General features: G+C 44.9%; 1 protein-coding gene across 2 annotated transcripts in view; it reads left to right on the forward strand.

The window, feature by feature from the left end:
• The window catches only part of TIAM2 (TIAM Rac1 associated GEF 2), a 236,226-nt gene that overhangs the window by 84,099 nt on the left and 135,713 nt on the right, over nt 1-16,414 (forward strand). For both annotated transcript variants that reach the window (XM_081251340.1, XM_081251342.1), the window contains exon 2: nt 11,488-11,583. The gene's annotated coding sequence lies outside the window, so the exon portion shown is untranslated. The remainder of the gene's footprint in view (nt 1-11,487; nt 11,584-16,414) is intronic.

The following is a 16,414-nucleotide window of genomic DNA, read 5'->3' on the forward strand; positions in this document are numbered from 1 at the left end:
GAATTAACATCTATTATTTAACATTTATTGACTCGGACTAAGCCCCATGTCGGGTAATTTAAAGATACTTTCTCATTTTGCTTTCACAACAGTCCCAGCAGGTGGGTGTCATCATTTCCTTTTTTTTTTTTTTTTTTTTTTTTTTTTTTTTTTTTTGAGGTATGTGGGCCTCTCACTGTTGTGGCCTCTCCCGTTGCGGAGCACAGGTTCCGGACGTGCAGGCTCAGCGGCCATGGCTCACGGGCCCAGACACTCCACGGCACGTGGGATCTTCCCGACCGGGGCACGAACCTGTGTCCCCTGCATCGGCAGGTGGCCTCTCAACCACTGCGCCATCAGGGGAGCCCTCATCATTTCCATTTTGCATGGATGGAAATCAGGTTTAGAGAGGTAGATAAATGACCCAAAGTCAGGGATTGTCATGGGGTTTTCTCCCAACTCCTTACCGCCTGCTCCAGCCTTCTTATGAATGAGCTCTCTTCTATTTTGCAAACACTTTAGGATTTCCCTGTTAATTTTCATCATTATGAACTACAGTTAATTTTCATTCCTTATCGATGAATGGTGCCGGGCTAGTGCCAGAGGGAGGGGCTCGTGGATTGCTGGCAGGCACGTCTGCTTTTGCAGTCACCATCTCACGACTAAGCGCAGGTGGCAGCCTGGGCTGGAGGGGCTCCATCCTCAACTGCTTCTCCCTCTGCCTTCACTGCATGCTGTGCTTCATCACACTTGATGCTGCTCTGTGTCTCATGTGGGTCTTGGACTTCCTGGTCTCTCTGTCCTTCATCCATGCTGTCCTCCTTATGACAGTGCAGGACCTCCCTGATTCCACGTCCAAGTTGGACAGTTCCTCAAGGCCAGGTCCACAGGCAAGCCTGCTCTGCCCAGCCCACCATTCCATCCTTCTTGTCCGAGCTGCTGCCCAGCTGCGCCCAGCGATGCTCTGGTGGGCATCACCCCTGGGCCGTCTTTCGTGATCGCAGCCTGTCTCGTCTGTGGTCGCAGGCTCTGCCTTTATCTTTGGAAATAGGTGCCCCGCAACGTCCAAACGTGTTTTGAAAAGTTCTGTAGTTTGTTTCGTTGTCGAGGTTAATTTTTTTTTTTTTTTTTTTTTGCGGTTCGCGGGCCTCTCACTGCTGTGGCCTCTCCCGTTGCGGAGCACAGGCTCGGGACGCACAGACTCAGCGGCCATGGCTCACGGGCCCAGCTGCTCCGCGGCATGTGGGATCCTCCCGGACCGGGGCACGAACCCGCGTCCCTTGCATCGGCAGGCGGACTCCCGACCACTGCGCCACCAGGGAAGCCCTGGTTTTGTTTTGTTTTGTTTTGTTTTGTTAGGTGTGTTTTGTTTTCTTCTCCTTTTAGGCTGGACTCAAATCCTCTTGCTCTAGTTTGGCTTGATGATCTGAGTGGTGTTGCTACTGAGAATGCCTGTTTGGATAGATTTAATGGATTTTGTTTTGTTTTGGTAGTTTTTCTTTTCTTTTCTTTTTTTTTTTTTTTTTTAAACCAAGGGAAGTTTCTGGCGTTCTTTGTAATGCTATCTTGCTCCCATCCCACCTGTCCAGTTTTCCTGCCTCTTTATGTAACGTATAATGTCTTTGCCGTCTTTTCTCCCGTGCTAACTCCAGGCCCTTTGAGAAGTGGTGCCGCGTCTGATTCATCTTTGGTTCATTCATGGTGCCCAACGTCACAGTTTGCTGTTAACTGGGACTTAAATGTTACGAAATTAAAATGAGTTATTTGTCAGCTACAGTCAGTACAGCCGGAGATTCAGATATACGTAGTGTGAAACCATAGGCTGCATTTTATGGATCCTACTGTTTTCTTTGTTCAAAAAGTTTCTGATGTTGGTTTACTTCTTGGGTCATTACATTTCATTCCTGTAAGAATGGAATGAAACAGCCACAGCTGTTTGACCACTGGGGACTCTCACATGTGCTTCTTTTTGCAAAATTAATTGATGAATCAAAAACTAAAGCAGCCGGGCTTCCTTGGTGGCACAGTGGTTGAGAGTCCGCCTGCCGATGCAGGGGACACGGGTTCGTGCCCTGGTCCGGGAAGATCCCACATGCTGCGGAGTGACTGGGCCCGTGAGCCATGGCCGCTGAGCCTGCGCATCTGGAGCCTGTGCTCCGCAGCAGGAGAGGCCACAACAGTGAGAGGCCCGCATACTGCAAAACAAAACGAAACAAAACAAAAAACTAAAGCAGCCTTCTGCCAAATGTTTCTCTCACCTTTCAGAAAGACTTCCTCACCTACACGGTGGCTGTCATTTTTTTGTATTTGTTTGCATTGTGCGAAACGTTATCTCCGATTTCCATACCAGTGGCACAGAATCACTAGAGCCTTCTCTGTGAGCTGGTACCTCTTTATTTCACGTGTACTGTTTGTCAGTGGGAGGACGTTAAAACATTTATGAAAGGTGTTCAAAAGAGAATTTACTGTAAAACCTACACATTCTTTATCTTTGGAAGTAAAAGTATACATCTTTGTGGGCAAGGTGTATATAGCCCATGTTTCCTTTTTCCTAAATATTTGACTTTAGGGACTTCCCTGGTGGTCCAGTGGTTAAGAATCCGTCTAGCAATGCAGGGGATGCCGGTTCGATCCCCACTTGCTGCAGGGCAACTAAGCCCGCGTGCCACAACTAGAGGGTCTGAGTGCCGCAACTACAGAGACCCTGTGCTCTGGAGCCCATGTGCCACAACTAGAGAGAAGCCTGTGCACCGCAACAAAGAACCCACACACCGCGATGAAAGATCCCACGTGCCACAACTAAGACCCGATGCAGCCAAAAATAATAATAATAATAATAAAAATAAATATTTTAAAAAGACCTCTCATGCTCAATAACATGAAAAAAACCATTTTAAAAAATTTGAGTTTAAACAGAAGTTTAGGTAAAAACAACACAACTTCTTCAAGTGTGAAGTGTGGCATCTTTTAGATTATAGTGACATTAACATGCTATGTAGTGTGTTGCTATCAAGCATCATCTGAGATAATGTTTTACGCCCTGAACAACATCCTCAGCCTTGAGGATGAACCTGTGAGGTGTCACCTGAGGGCAGGAGAACAGCTAAAGCAGTCTTGAAACGAGTCTTGCTTGGGATGAATTTGGTGCTTTTCTGGTAGATTCTATGGCATGAACTTTCTCAGCTACGGTCATGACTCTGAGATCATTGTTTCCTGGAGGTCCACAGGGACGGGGCCAGTCAGAAAATATTCCTTTGTCCATTGAAGCATTAGGTTGTGCTCTGTTTCCAGGAAGGAAAAGTGTGGCAGATTTGAGAAGTTCAGGAGGCCGAACTCTTATCACCACCATCATTTGGTGGTAGCTGTGATATTAAAGCATTCAAGGACAGATCTTGCCATAGTCTACTTAAATTCAGGGATTCTTGAACCACCTTGCCACTGTGTGCCATTTTCAGGTGTGTGCCCTTTCAAGTTTATTTCCTATTTTAAGGTCAGTGGACCCTTTCACTTTTTTTCTCCCTTTCACTAAAGGAGCATTTAAATCCATATTGTAGGGTAACTTCTACATGTGTTTTGTTCTGTTGCTTATGCCACCTATTTTTTAAATACAACTTTTAGAGGTTGCACTCCATTTCGTTATTACAGAATATTGGCTATATTCCCCACGTTGTACAATACGTCCTTGTAGCGTGTCTTATACCCAATAGTCTGTATGTCCCATTCCTCCTCCCCTCTGTTGCCTCCCTGCAGTGGTAGCCACTAGTTTGTCCCCTATATCTGTGATCATGCCACCTTTTATAAGCTATTGTGTTGTGCTGATTTGTTAATTTAATAGTTATTCTACGGTACCTCATTGGATCTCATTTATTTCCTTCTTTCATCCCTATGATTCTTCAGTTACTGTAAAGGAACTCATTCTAAGGATGGGATAAAGGAAATGATGATATTGTACAAATGTAAGCTGTTCTTGTAAGAAATGAATGGATATCATTTCCTTCCATCATTCCTTTAGCTATTAAATGGGATATTTTGCCTGTTATCCATCTAAAGGTGGGGCCTTATTATGCTTAGAGCTTGTGTTGGTTACCAAGTAGGAGGGGGAACATGATGGATGGACAGGGATGTAAAAAGACGGTTAACTGAGGCCCTGCTGCTTTTTTTTTTTTTTAACACACGCCCCACGCCCAGCCTCCATATACAAACATTCTGTTTTGTTTGTTTATGAGTCATCCTTTGCCTTTCTTCTCTCTCGTCTCTTCTTCAAAAGGTGCTAGGAATGGTGATAGGATGGTTCTGAGTGTTGATAGGGCTGGAAGAAGTAGAGGTGGGCGGGACAATTATTTCTCAGGAGAGAGCAAGAAGGAAGCAGGTATCTCCTGCCATGATCATCCAGGTGGTCTCTGCCCCACATAGTTTTGAGTTTCTTATGTCCGAGGTGGTTGCCTGACTCATTTCTGTTTTCCGCAGGCCCAAGGCTGTGTCATAATTGGTTTGCGAGCCTGCCCTGATGCTGAATGTGTGTAATTCATGGTTCATGGATGCTGTGGTTTTGGAAGTGATTAGGAACTATTACATTGCAGTTATCTCATGAAAAAAGTCACTCCCTGAGTGTCAGTCAACTGGATGAGGCTCATCTCTTCGTCTAGGAGCCACAGTTCAGTGGTGGCTTTAAGACATCAAGGCTAAATCAGTTTCTTTTGTCTTGGCCAGGGTTGGGCTAGGATGCTTAGCGGTGTTGTCTCATGCTGCCACCCCTTTGTGCTTCCATAGCATCTGCCCTTCTGGACTGTAATCGTCTCCACACTGTGTTGTGACTGATGGCTGATTTATTTACAGGCTGGTGACACTGTCCGCAGGCTTCTGATCACCATCGTATTCCCAGCACTTAGCGTAGTACCTTGAACACAGTAGACGTTCAACAGATACTTCTTTTTTTTTTTTTTTTTTTTTGCGGTACGCGGGCCTCTCACCGCTGTGGCCTCTCCCGTTGCGGAGCACAGGCTCCAGATGACACAGGCTCAGCGGCTACGGCTCACGGGCCTAGCCGCTCCGCGGCATGTGGGATCTTCCTGGACCGGGTCACGAACCCACGTCCCCTGCATCGGCGGGCGGACTCTCAACCACTGCGCCACCAGGGAAGCCCCTTCTTTTTTTTTTTTTTAATATTTATTTACTTTATTTTATTTAATTTTTTGGCTGCATCAGGTCTTAGTTGCAGCACACGGGATCTTTTTGTTGCAGCGCGTGGGCTTCCGTCTCGTTGAGGCGCATGAGCTCAGTAGTTCTGGTGCGAGGGCTTAGTTGCCCTGCGGCATGTGGGATCTTAGTTCCTCGACCAGGGATCGAACCCTCATCCCCTGCATTGGAAGGCAGATTCTTTGCCACTGGACCACCAGGGAAGTTTCTCAACAGATACTTCTTGAATTGAATTGAATTAACTGAATAAATGACCTGCACGTAGGCATTCAAGGTATAATGCGCCTACTTTTGCATCCTCAAATTTTATCTCTGGATACATGAACTCTGTGGGAATCCCAGGGCACACTTACTCTAAACAGAGGCCAGATTGGCTGACAGGATCACCAGCCCAGGGAACACAGTGGCCCAAATGGATACACCCTGTCCTGCTTCCAGCCATTGTTTTGTTTTTGTTTCTGTTTTGGTGTTTCATATGAGCTGTTTTATTTTTATTTTTTATTTTTTTGCGGTACGCGGACCTCTCACTGCTGTGCCCTCTCTCGTTGCGGAGCACAGGCTCCAGACGCACAGGCCCAGCGGCCATGGCTCACAGGCCCAGCCGCTCCGCGGCATGTGGGATCCTCCTGGTCCGGGGCACGAACCCGCGTCCCCTGCATCGGCAGGCGGACTCTCAACCACTGCGCCACCAGGGAAGCCCTATGAGCTGTTTTATAAATAACAAGGGACTTGCTGTGACTTGGTTCGTAGTAAGCACTAAAGGCTGTGCTCCGTGGGCCCAGAAGTCTGCTCTTTGGGGGGGATAGACCGAAACTGCCTATTTTCATTGTAATCAATCACCCCTTTGTCAGGAGGGCAGATTCTCTAACATGCTATAGTCTCCCGGGCGGCTGTACCGTCCTCTTTTGTTAAGGGTGGCATCTGATCCCATGAGTTCTTTGTGCAAGAACAGTGTGTTAGTGTCAGTGTGAGAAGCTGGTGAAAACTGTCACTTAATGAAGGCATCCAGCACATCCCTCCTCCCACCTTGGAGTAGGAGTCTCAGAGGGGTTTGTTCATTATGTCTCTGAAATCACTACGGGCCTGAGAAGCAGAGGTAAGAAAGAATCCACCTGTGGATGGTGATGCTGACGGGCTCCGTCAGTGGGCGCAGACATGGGTCACACGAGGGGGTCATGGAGACAGGAGTTCCATTTACTCCCAGCCCCTTTCTGGCTCCTGGAGCACCTCCCACTTGCTGTATTGTTTTACTGCAAACACTGGGTTGAGTCTCTGAATTGATAAGCTGCCTCGCTGATAGAGCAAGGCTGAAGGAAACCCAGAAACTTGAAGACGTGTTTTTAGTCAGAGAGGTAGTACTTACAAAGGGGATTTAATCTGAAGAAGGCGTGAATTTTAAAGAGAGATTTCTCAGTGGGAAATGCATTCTTCTTACCTAGGTGGTTAGCCAGCAGCCTATTTTCAAGGCATGGTGAAGTAGTAATTTATCTTTCTCTTCCCCAGCACTTTCTCCTTGACCTGGTTGGCCCAGCAGTGAAAGTTTTATAAACACTGGGCGCTGGGAACTTAGGCCAGGGCTTGACCACAGGCTTCTAGATTGATGAATGTTGTAGCCTTTCTTTAGGTGTGGCCCTTTTCTTTTTTTTTTTTCACTGTTATGTAGCTGAAGGTTCAACTACATTCAGCCTTTAGGGAAGGCATGGGGGCAGCTTTTCATCACAAAACTCGAGAAAAATGTAAGCTATGTTCGTGAATTCAAATGATATCATGGTTACAAGCAGGCAGCTCAGGGCCTTTAGGATGGCACGTTTCCATGCTGAAAAGAGCATGAGTGAAATCTGTTGATGGATGATTTTGTCTACACAGGCTACCTACGTGCTGTCATAGATACAAGCATACTCTTTGTGTAACTAATAATATAGAATCACTAGAGTTTTACGGTAGGTGTAGTTTACCCAGCACTGCCTTGAATCACGTAGACTTTACACACAGGGCCCTCTTAGACCTTTCTGGAGTTGCAGGAGATTGCAGTACCTGTCCCATTGTTGAATTACCTTAAAACATGGCTCTAGATGGCAGCTAAATCCAGTCTACACTGTTGAGAGAATATCTGCTTATTGAAGGTAGGTTTCAGTCCTTCCAACTAGATGAAAGCTAATTGTTCATGTGGCTCCAGAATACATACAGAAAGCGGAGAAGGTCAGGAAGGGAACACTGGGGTCCAAGGAAGAGCACTTTGGCAACCGCTTCTTTGTCACTGTGACAAAACCACTGTCCCCTGTTCTGGGACCAGAGCCAAGGTCGTTGTTTGGTGACCTGAGTTCCAGTCCGAGTTCTTTCCCACTCTCTATGTGGCAGGTCTGATTTATCCTTTCTAGGCTTCCCTTTCTTCATCTGCAAAATGAACAGGGTTTAAACTGATGTATATAAACTTCCGTAATAATCCTGCCTAAAACCATTTGAGTCCAAAATGATTAGTAATTATATTAATCAGGGTATCCAGAGAATCAGAGCCAACTGGAGCCTGCCTCTCCCTCCCTCCCTCCCTCCCTCCCTCCCTCCCTCCCTCCCTCCTTCCTTCCTTCCTTCCTTCCTTCCTTCCCTCCTTCCCTCCCTCCCTCCCTTGCTCCCTCCTTCCCTCCTTCCCTCCCTCCCTCCCTTGCTCCCTCCTTCCCTCCTTCCCTCCCTCCCTTGCTCCCTCCCTCCTTCCCTCTCTCCCTCCCTCCCTTCCTTCCTTCTTTCCTCTATCTATCAAGAGATTTTGAGGAACTCTTTCACGTGATTGGGGTGTGGGGCCGCTAGCAAGTCCGAAATCCACAGGGCAGGCCAGCAGTCTGGAAAGTCAGGCAAAAGTTGATGTTGCAGCCTTGAGTCCAAGTTCTGCATGACCGGCAGCTGGGAACCCAGGCAGGGTTTTTACGTTGCCATCTGGAGGCAGAATTCCTTCTTCAGAAAGCTTCCGTCTTTGCTTTAATGTCTTCAGCCGACTGGCTGAGGCCCACCTACGTTATGGAGGATAATCTACTTCACCCAAAGTCTACTGATTTCAATGTTAATTCCACCTAAAAAGGGCCTTTACAGCAACATCTAGACTGGTGTTTGACCAAACATCTGGGCACCATAGCCTAATTGAGTTGACACATAACGTTAACTCTCACAGTAGTTAAGCTGTAAACTCTTTATTTGGAATTTAAGTCATGGTGATGGGATGGAAAAGAAGGCTAGTCTAAAATTAAATCATGCTGTCTTAGCAGTTTAAGGCATCAATTCCTCCATCGATTCATTTGGCATACGATTATTAAGCACCCACGTGTAAGGCACTGTGCTTGACATCGGGAAAACCAAGATAAGCCCTTTACATTCAAAGTAATCAACGTCTACTCTAGAAGTAGACAAGTGAAAAAGAAACGATTGCAACATGGCTGCCCTTATTAGCGTAGTGAGGTGAAGGAGGGGAGTATAACGCTTCATGTCTTGGCGGGAGGAAAGTAGGAGATCAGGGAAGGCTTCCTGGAAGAGGAGATAAGCTTGATCTGGAGGGGTAGTTAGGAGTTCTCCAGCAGGACACAATAATATTGTACAAAGGGTGTGGAGAATAAAAGACTGTTACACGCATGAAATGGCAAAGTATTCAGAATGAATGAATGGAAACTTCTGTCACATAGTAGGTGCTTGAGACTCAATATCTGCTGTTATCATTGAAAAATTTAAAGTGTGGCAGGTGTTATATTTTATAGTTTCTTGGTTAGGAAATAACCATCTGTCAGGCCATCAGTAAGATACGGTAATTTTTGGCCTTTAAAAATTGTCAGTATAATGTATTTAGATAGAGTTCATCAAAGCTTGTTTAATTTTCCATTCTGTTCAGAAATAGTTTCTTGTCCATACTGGGTTCATTACAAAGAGAATTCAAAATTTATGTCTCTTTAGGATTTATCTTATAAGGCAGGCATTCTAGACCAAACATATCTGTTATTTAGGTTTCTAAAAATGTTCTCTGAACCAGTTTTGTCACCTTGGGCAAATCAGTCTACCTCTTTAAGCTTTAAATTCTCCCTTTTAGAGAGAGGGAGTCGGGCTGGTTTTTGAAGGTCCACCCATAGGCTCTCCTATGATCTCTCAGTGAAAATCGTTATCGCCACTGTTCTGGTTATATAGCTGTATTTCTGTAGCCTGAATCATTGATAGCCACACCTTTCCCAATAGCTACGGTTTACAATGAAAGTACTTTATCGCCACTTTGAGTATTTCACATTTTTCAACCACTTTATTAAGTATTTTATGTACACTATCCTATTAAGTAGGTAGAATAACTCTGCAAAATAGGTATCATTTCCATTTTATAGCTGAAGAAACCAGAGGCTCAGACAATTTAAATAATGTCACTCAGGTGGTAATGGGGGAGCTGGGGGTTGAACTCTGATCCTTTGGCTCCAAAGTCTGCATTCTTTATCAAGGATTGTGAACTGTGAGCCACATACGCAATTATTCCCACAATGTAGCATCTTGTGTACATAGCAGAGGTGAGAAAATATTTTGCGAAAAGACAAGTCTCCACCTGAAACTAACACAATGTTGTAAATCAACTATAGTTCAATTTAAAAAAAAAGAGAGAGACAATCTCATTGTCTGAAAGGAATCCCTGTAACATTATTTGTTTTTCAATTTTTTTTCAATTTATTTTTGGCTGCATTGGGTCTTAATTGCTGCGCATGGGCTTTTCTCTAGTTGCGGCGAGCGGAAGCTACTCTTCGTTGTGGTGCGAGGGCTTCTTGCGGTGGCTTCTCTTGTTGCGGAGCACGGGCTCTAGGCGCGTGGACTTCAGTAGTTGCGGGCTTAGTTGCTCCGCGGCACGTGGGATCTTCCTGGACTGGGGCTCGAACCCGTGTCCCCTGTATTGGCAGACAGATTCTTCACCACTGCGCCACCAGGGAAGTCCCAAGCCCTGTAACATTTTAAACAGTGAAAGAAAACAGAGGTGCTTTTTGGTATGTTGACCAACAGGGCCATGAGTTTTAATACGTCCCTGGTCAGCATTTCAGACATAGGAGGAAAGTATTATTCTCCATAATATTCTCCATAACATGAGAGGACCCAGAAGCCACCTGCTTAATTAGTAACGAAACTCTGGTCCTTTGACTCCGCTCCCTTGCATGTGGGTTCTGCCCCACACCCCGTGATAATTGCTCTTGACACGCTGGTACTTATAAGGGTCTTGGCTGGTCCTTCTGTCTGGGGGATCATTTCCATAATTTCGAAATAGCATTCAGATCTCAGCCTAGTTGCCATCTCAGGGGGCCATTTCTTGACCTTCCAATTTAAATTAGTTGCTTGTCACTCACTAGCTCATCATCCTGTTTTATGTCTCTGCATTGCAAGTATCACTCTAGGATATTTTTCTTATTTGTTTATTTACCTGTTTGTTTGACTGCTTCCTCCCATTTGAATAAAGCTCAGTGAGAGCAGAGATTTCCGCTCTTTTTTTTTTTTTTTTTTTTTTTTTGCGGTACGCGGGCCTCTCACTCTTGTGGCCTCTCCCGTTGCGGAGCACAGGCTCCGGACGCGCAGGCTCAGCGGCCATGGCTCACGGGCCCAGCCGCTCCGCGGCATGTGGGATCCTCCCAGACCGGGGCACGAACCCGTGTCCCCTGCATCGGCAGGCGGACTCTCAACCACTGCGCCACCAGGGAAGCCCCTTCCGCTCTTTTTTACTGCTGTATCCTCAGAGGGTGGAAGAGTGGCTTGATAACAGTAGGCTCGTTCTGTCTATTTAACCATCCGTCTGTCTCCCCCACTTCCCTTCCTCTTCCCCCTCCATCGTTTGTCTTTCCCTCCCTCCCTCCCCTCCCTTTTTCCTTCCCTCCCTCCCTCCATCTATCGATAAAATGGCTTGGCCGTATAAAGTTATAGCATGAAGCAGTAAATCTACTTCTCCACTTAGGATGTGGAAGACCCTCACATTTCCTTTATAGTTAATCACTTAGCACTGGATTTTTCTCTTAGATGCTCCCTTTTTTTTTTTTTTTACATCTTTATTGGAGTATAATTGCTTTACAATGGTGTGTTAGTTTCTGCTTTATAACAAAGTGAATCAGTTATACATGTACATATATCCCCATATCTCCTCCCTCTTGCTTCTCCCTCCCACCCTCCCTATCCCACCCCTCTAGGTGGTCACAAAGCACCGAATGCTCCCTTTTTGTATCAAGCCCAGGATAGGGCAGAATGCTGAGAAACTGAGCTTTAGTTATAAAATTCTGATGTTTGAAAAATTGTTTCTCAGCACCTCTGTGTTTTTGTTTTCTCTTGCAGGGCTTTGTGCTTGAATTACAGACACCTCTTCAGCCTGCTCATTCCGGATGAATGAATGAATGATTACACCAAGTGTGGTTCACACTTCCTCTGGGGGTAAGTTCTAGGCACTTGTACATCTCAAAGGCGATAATGTCTGGCAGCTTGTATTTATGTGTCTGTTTCCCACGTAGCTCTGTTAACTGCTCTTTGTATGCGGACCTGAGTGGGGAAAGGTGGCGAGGGTTCCTCAGGTGTTGGTCTGAGGGTCCTGCAGGCAGCGGGCGCCCAATCTGAGGGGCTTATTACAAATGCCCTGTAATTTTGATACGCCGGCTAACCCTCTCTATGTGGGAGAGCATATGTCCATCTGCTCTGGGAGCTTAGGTGGAGAAGTTGCAGCCTGGGAAGTGTTCATTTCCTTTTCTGTAGATGTCCAATACTGATAAGCATGTACTTGAACTCCAAGCCAACTAGGACCTCCTGCTGAAGAACAGATTAGAGTATGTCATTTCTAGTTGCAGTGGTAAGATCAGGACAGCTCAGGAGACTCAGACACTAGGAAACCACCGAGGAAAAGTAAGGCTCCAACTCCGATGTGAAGGCTGTTTCATTCTGACTGGGGCGTCTTACTAGTAGATGAGTTGGTCATTGCAGGGTAAGTGCTACAGCAGGAAAGCTGAGCGGTTCCCAAAGCAGTGTTTGGAATGGTTGCGAGTAATTACCTGGAAGCGTTTGCTGTGTCTGCAGTCCATGCTTGCTTTGGTGAAGCACACAGATACAGGCAGAAGCTCTCCAGGCTGCAATGCGTCTCATCTTTCCTGGGCCGCTTTGTGCCCTTTGGATCTCCACTCAGCGTGCTGCCTCTCGAGCACCCAATCTGAGGTGGCCACCCAGCCACCTGCTACACTATCACTCTATTTTATTTTACTTTTATTTTTATTAAAATTTTTTTTTAATTGAAGTAGAGTTGATTTACAATGTTGTGTTAGTTTCAGGTGTACAGCAGTGATTCAGTTTTTTATGTACATATATATACTTTTTAAGATTCTTTTTCATTATGGGTTATTCTAAGATATTGAATACGTCCCCTGTACTGTGCAGTAGGCCCTTGTCGGTTACCTATTTTATATGTAGTAGAGTGTGTACCTCTCACTCCCAAACTCCTAGTTTACCATCTGCCGCCCCCCACCCCCCCAGCCCCTTTGCCCTTTGGAAACCATAAGATTGTTCTCTATGTCTGTGAGTCTGTTTTATAAATAAGTTCATTTATATCGTTTTATAGATTCCACAAATAAGTGATATCATGAGATTTATCTTTCTCTGACATCACTTAGTATGATCATCTCTAGGTCCATTCATGTTGCTGCAGATGGCATTATTTTATTCTTTTTTATGGCTGAGTAATATTCCATTTTGTGTATGTGTCTGTGTGTATGTGTATGTACACACACACACACACCCCATGTCGTCTTTATCCATTCATCTGTCGATGGATACTTAGGTTATTTGCATGTCACGGCTATTGTAAATAAATAGTACTGCTATGAACATTAGGGTGCATGTATCTATTCAAATTAGAGCTTTCATCTTTTTTGGATATATGCCCAGGATGGGGTTGCTGAGTCATATGGTAGCTCTGTTTTTAGTTTTTTAATGAGCCTCCATACTGTTCTCCATAGTGGCTGCACCAATTTACATTCACAGCAACAGACATCACTCTATTTTAATTCTCTGAAAAGTGCTTGTCCCTACCTGACAGTTTTCTTCTTCCTGTACTTATTTATTGACTTGTTGTCCAGACCACTGTCCCTGGAGCAGGAGTTCCAAGAGCTCAGGACCCGTGTCTGTCTGGTTCCTCACGTGGCTCCACAGCCAGAATGGTGTCTGGTGCACCACAGATATTGTTTGACTAAACATATAATGAGCTCAGCGCCAAGTGAAGCTCACTGTGTAAGTTGTCAGTGTCATGTGGTGAGAAATTTGTTCGCTCTGGAGGAGATTTTGAAGACTCAATTTGCCTGGTTACTGGTTTAAAAATGTGAATTGTTCCCTGATAGAATTATCATGTTTAACATTATGTTCCCTGTAAGCAGGATGTTTTCTAACATTTCTGGGTTTATTTGTAAATATAGCACACATTAAAGTTACACATCTTGATGGTCATTGGTAACCTTTGTGTTGACTGCCCTTTATATCATCTACATTAGAATATTCAGAAGGAATATCCAGTTAGCCTTGGAGAGGTGTTTCATTTATGTTTCCATGAAGTTCAGAAACCATGACTGAAAGACACCTGTTTGAAACATCTAAAGTCTAGATTTCTGGGGACTCGGACTGCCTGTGTTCTTTAACTCCAGTCTCTGACATTTCCTGGCTCAGTTTCTTCTTTTGTAAAACAGGAGTAAGAAAAGCATTTTTCTCAATGGGTGTGATTAAGTATGTTCATACACATGTTATATGAATTTCTATTTTATTTAGTATATACTTGGATTTTTATATGTGAAATACATTAACTAGGTTTTTAAAATAATGTATTTGGATACTGTTTATCAAGTGGTGACCCACTTTGAGAATTTGTTTTTGAGTTACTGTGGATGAAAACAGCAGTCCGTTCCTGAGATCACCAGAAAGAATAGACTAGCTTATAATTATTTATCATTTTAATAAGTTATAATGAGAAAGCATTATCGATATGCCATTTTCTGTAAGTATAGCAATGCCATTGTCTCTTTGGTATCAGATAGACTTTTTGAGTTTTTTGGTTGTACTATTGGGTTGGCCAAACAGCTCGTTCAGGTTTTTCTGTAGCATCTTATGGAAAGGATGTTATGAATGAACTTTTTGGCCAGCCCAGTAGTTTTGTGGCCTTCAGCAAATTACTTGACTTAGTTTCTTCACCTGCCAAGTAGTGATAATAATACAAATCAAAGAGGATTGCTATGAGAATCAAATATAAAATATTAAAATATAGGCAGTTCTCTTGGCACAGTACTGCCTAATCCTTGGTTTCCTTCTTCCTTGCCTTCCAGACCTTAGGTTTAAGGCTACTAATAACCAGAAGAGAGTGATCATGGTTAGAAATGTTTGGAAATAGTGTCCTATTGCTCATGATGAAGAGAACAGAATCCTTAGTGTCGAAAGTAGTGCGCTTAGTAGGGAACGTGCTACCACCCTTCACTCGTAAGGGTCAATGGGTCAAGGGTCACTCGTAAGCAGGGCCAATGGGGTGCACTTGACCAGCTTCTGAGGAACCACTAGGACCAGTGAGTAGCAGCGGGAGGAAGCCACTTTGGGTTTCACTTAAGGAAGGACTTTCTTAGGAGCTGTGGGAAAGTGAGAGGGGTGACCCTGCGTGGTAATGAACTTCTGGGCAGATGTGGTGTCCCGAGCCTCGTTGGCTGCAGGTCAAGAGTTCTGTAGAAAGGATTCCTTCACTCACCAGGAAGGTGGGTGCTGTGGCCTGTATGGTCGTTTAGGATGCCCCCTCTGTATATGTGGCCCCCTCTGCAAAATCAGGCCTGCCCATCTGGGTGTCTTGGCCAAGTTGGTTGTGCAGACATGGATGGAGACCCAGGATTTAGCCTCCCCAAGACAGGGAGTTGGGACTGCTGATTGTTTTCTTTGGAAATGTTTTTCAGGATTTGAAATTTTCCTGTTTGCGGTGTATCATTTACATCCGAGGTTGCAAACTGGTTGGCTTCTGGCTGGTTCTGGGCTGCGGATAAGCTTTGATGGGTTTGCAAAATATGTCCCTGACAAGTGTTTTCAGCCTCTTTAAGTTAGTTGCCTACCTTTAAAAATGGAAAAGTTTACCTAAAAGTAGCAGTTTCAGTGTTTCTTAAGAAGGTGGTTCAGCTGGCAGCATCCCCAGGGTCCTGCACTCCTGGGGGCGGGCAACCCTTTGGGCCGGGTCGTCGTGGGCCGCTTTGCCACAGTCCTCACCGCGCATGCAGTCTCGCTGACGCTGAGTGTCAGTTGCCATGATGGACACTGGAAATGAAATGATTTTTTCATTTACTTAAGTTGTTTTACTTCTGGTAGAATTAGGAGAAAAGTGAAAAGGTTCAGTCTACTTCTGTATCAGTAGTGGAAAAACGAAAGATATTTCTATAGAGTTTCATATTTAAACAAAAACAGAACAGAGCATTTTGGTGTGTGCTGAAGAATACGTGTACACGTTTCATTTGCAAACAAATGGTTTCTGTTTCTTAAGCACGCAGCACCCAAGCCTGCTTGATTCATGCATTTTAAACAGCCCAGGAAATATGAGACTGATTCCTCCTGTGGATAGTAAAATTTTCCTTCTGTGTTCAGACACCATTCTTTAGCTTTTATTTTAGGCCATTTCTTCTCTTTCAGCAGCAAACTCCCTTGCCTTCCTTAAGATCAATTGTTGGGTCTCCTGGTCGCTGGGCTGGCAACAGTCTGTAATTTGCACACTTGTGGGGACTCTGGAAGTAGGTTCCTTTCTGCCTTCTCCACTGGAGCCCCAATGTTCCCTAGACTTTGTGGCACCAAAGAGGGCCTGTGGCCTCGTTTATCCTGAGTGGGGTGACCAAGACAGCTGTGCTCTGGGCTCCCGCAGGCACAAGACTGAAGCCTTAGCACTCTCTACCATGTGCATTTAATTTTTAGTGAAAAACATAGTCTGGTGTTGTCTGTTTGTTCTGTTTTACAAGGTGGTTCTGGCTTCATGGTGAAGATAAACTAAAAGGGATGGAGAGAGCAGGGAGGAACCGTGAACATTGACTTCGGTTGTTCTGTAGGGTGATTGGGTGGAAGAGGGATGTAACATGTGTGTGGATAATGACAGAAAGACTGAACTTAATGAGTGGAATTTTTAGGATGGCTGATCTAAAGGCCTGGGAAGGAGTTCTCGTCTATCAGTTGGTTACTTAACAGTGGAATGTGCTCCCTCATAGACAGAGCTGTGAACTTCCCATCA

The sequence above is a fragment of the Mesoplodon bidens genome (genome assembly GCF_964165515.1).
Source record: "Mesoplodon bidens genome assembly, chromosome: 12".
In the NCBI taxonomy this organism is placed as follows: domain Eukaryota; kingdom Metazoa; phylum Chordata; class Mammalia; order Artiodactyla; family Ziphiidae; genus Mesoplodon; species Mesoplodon bidens.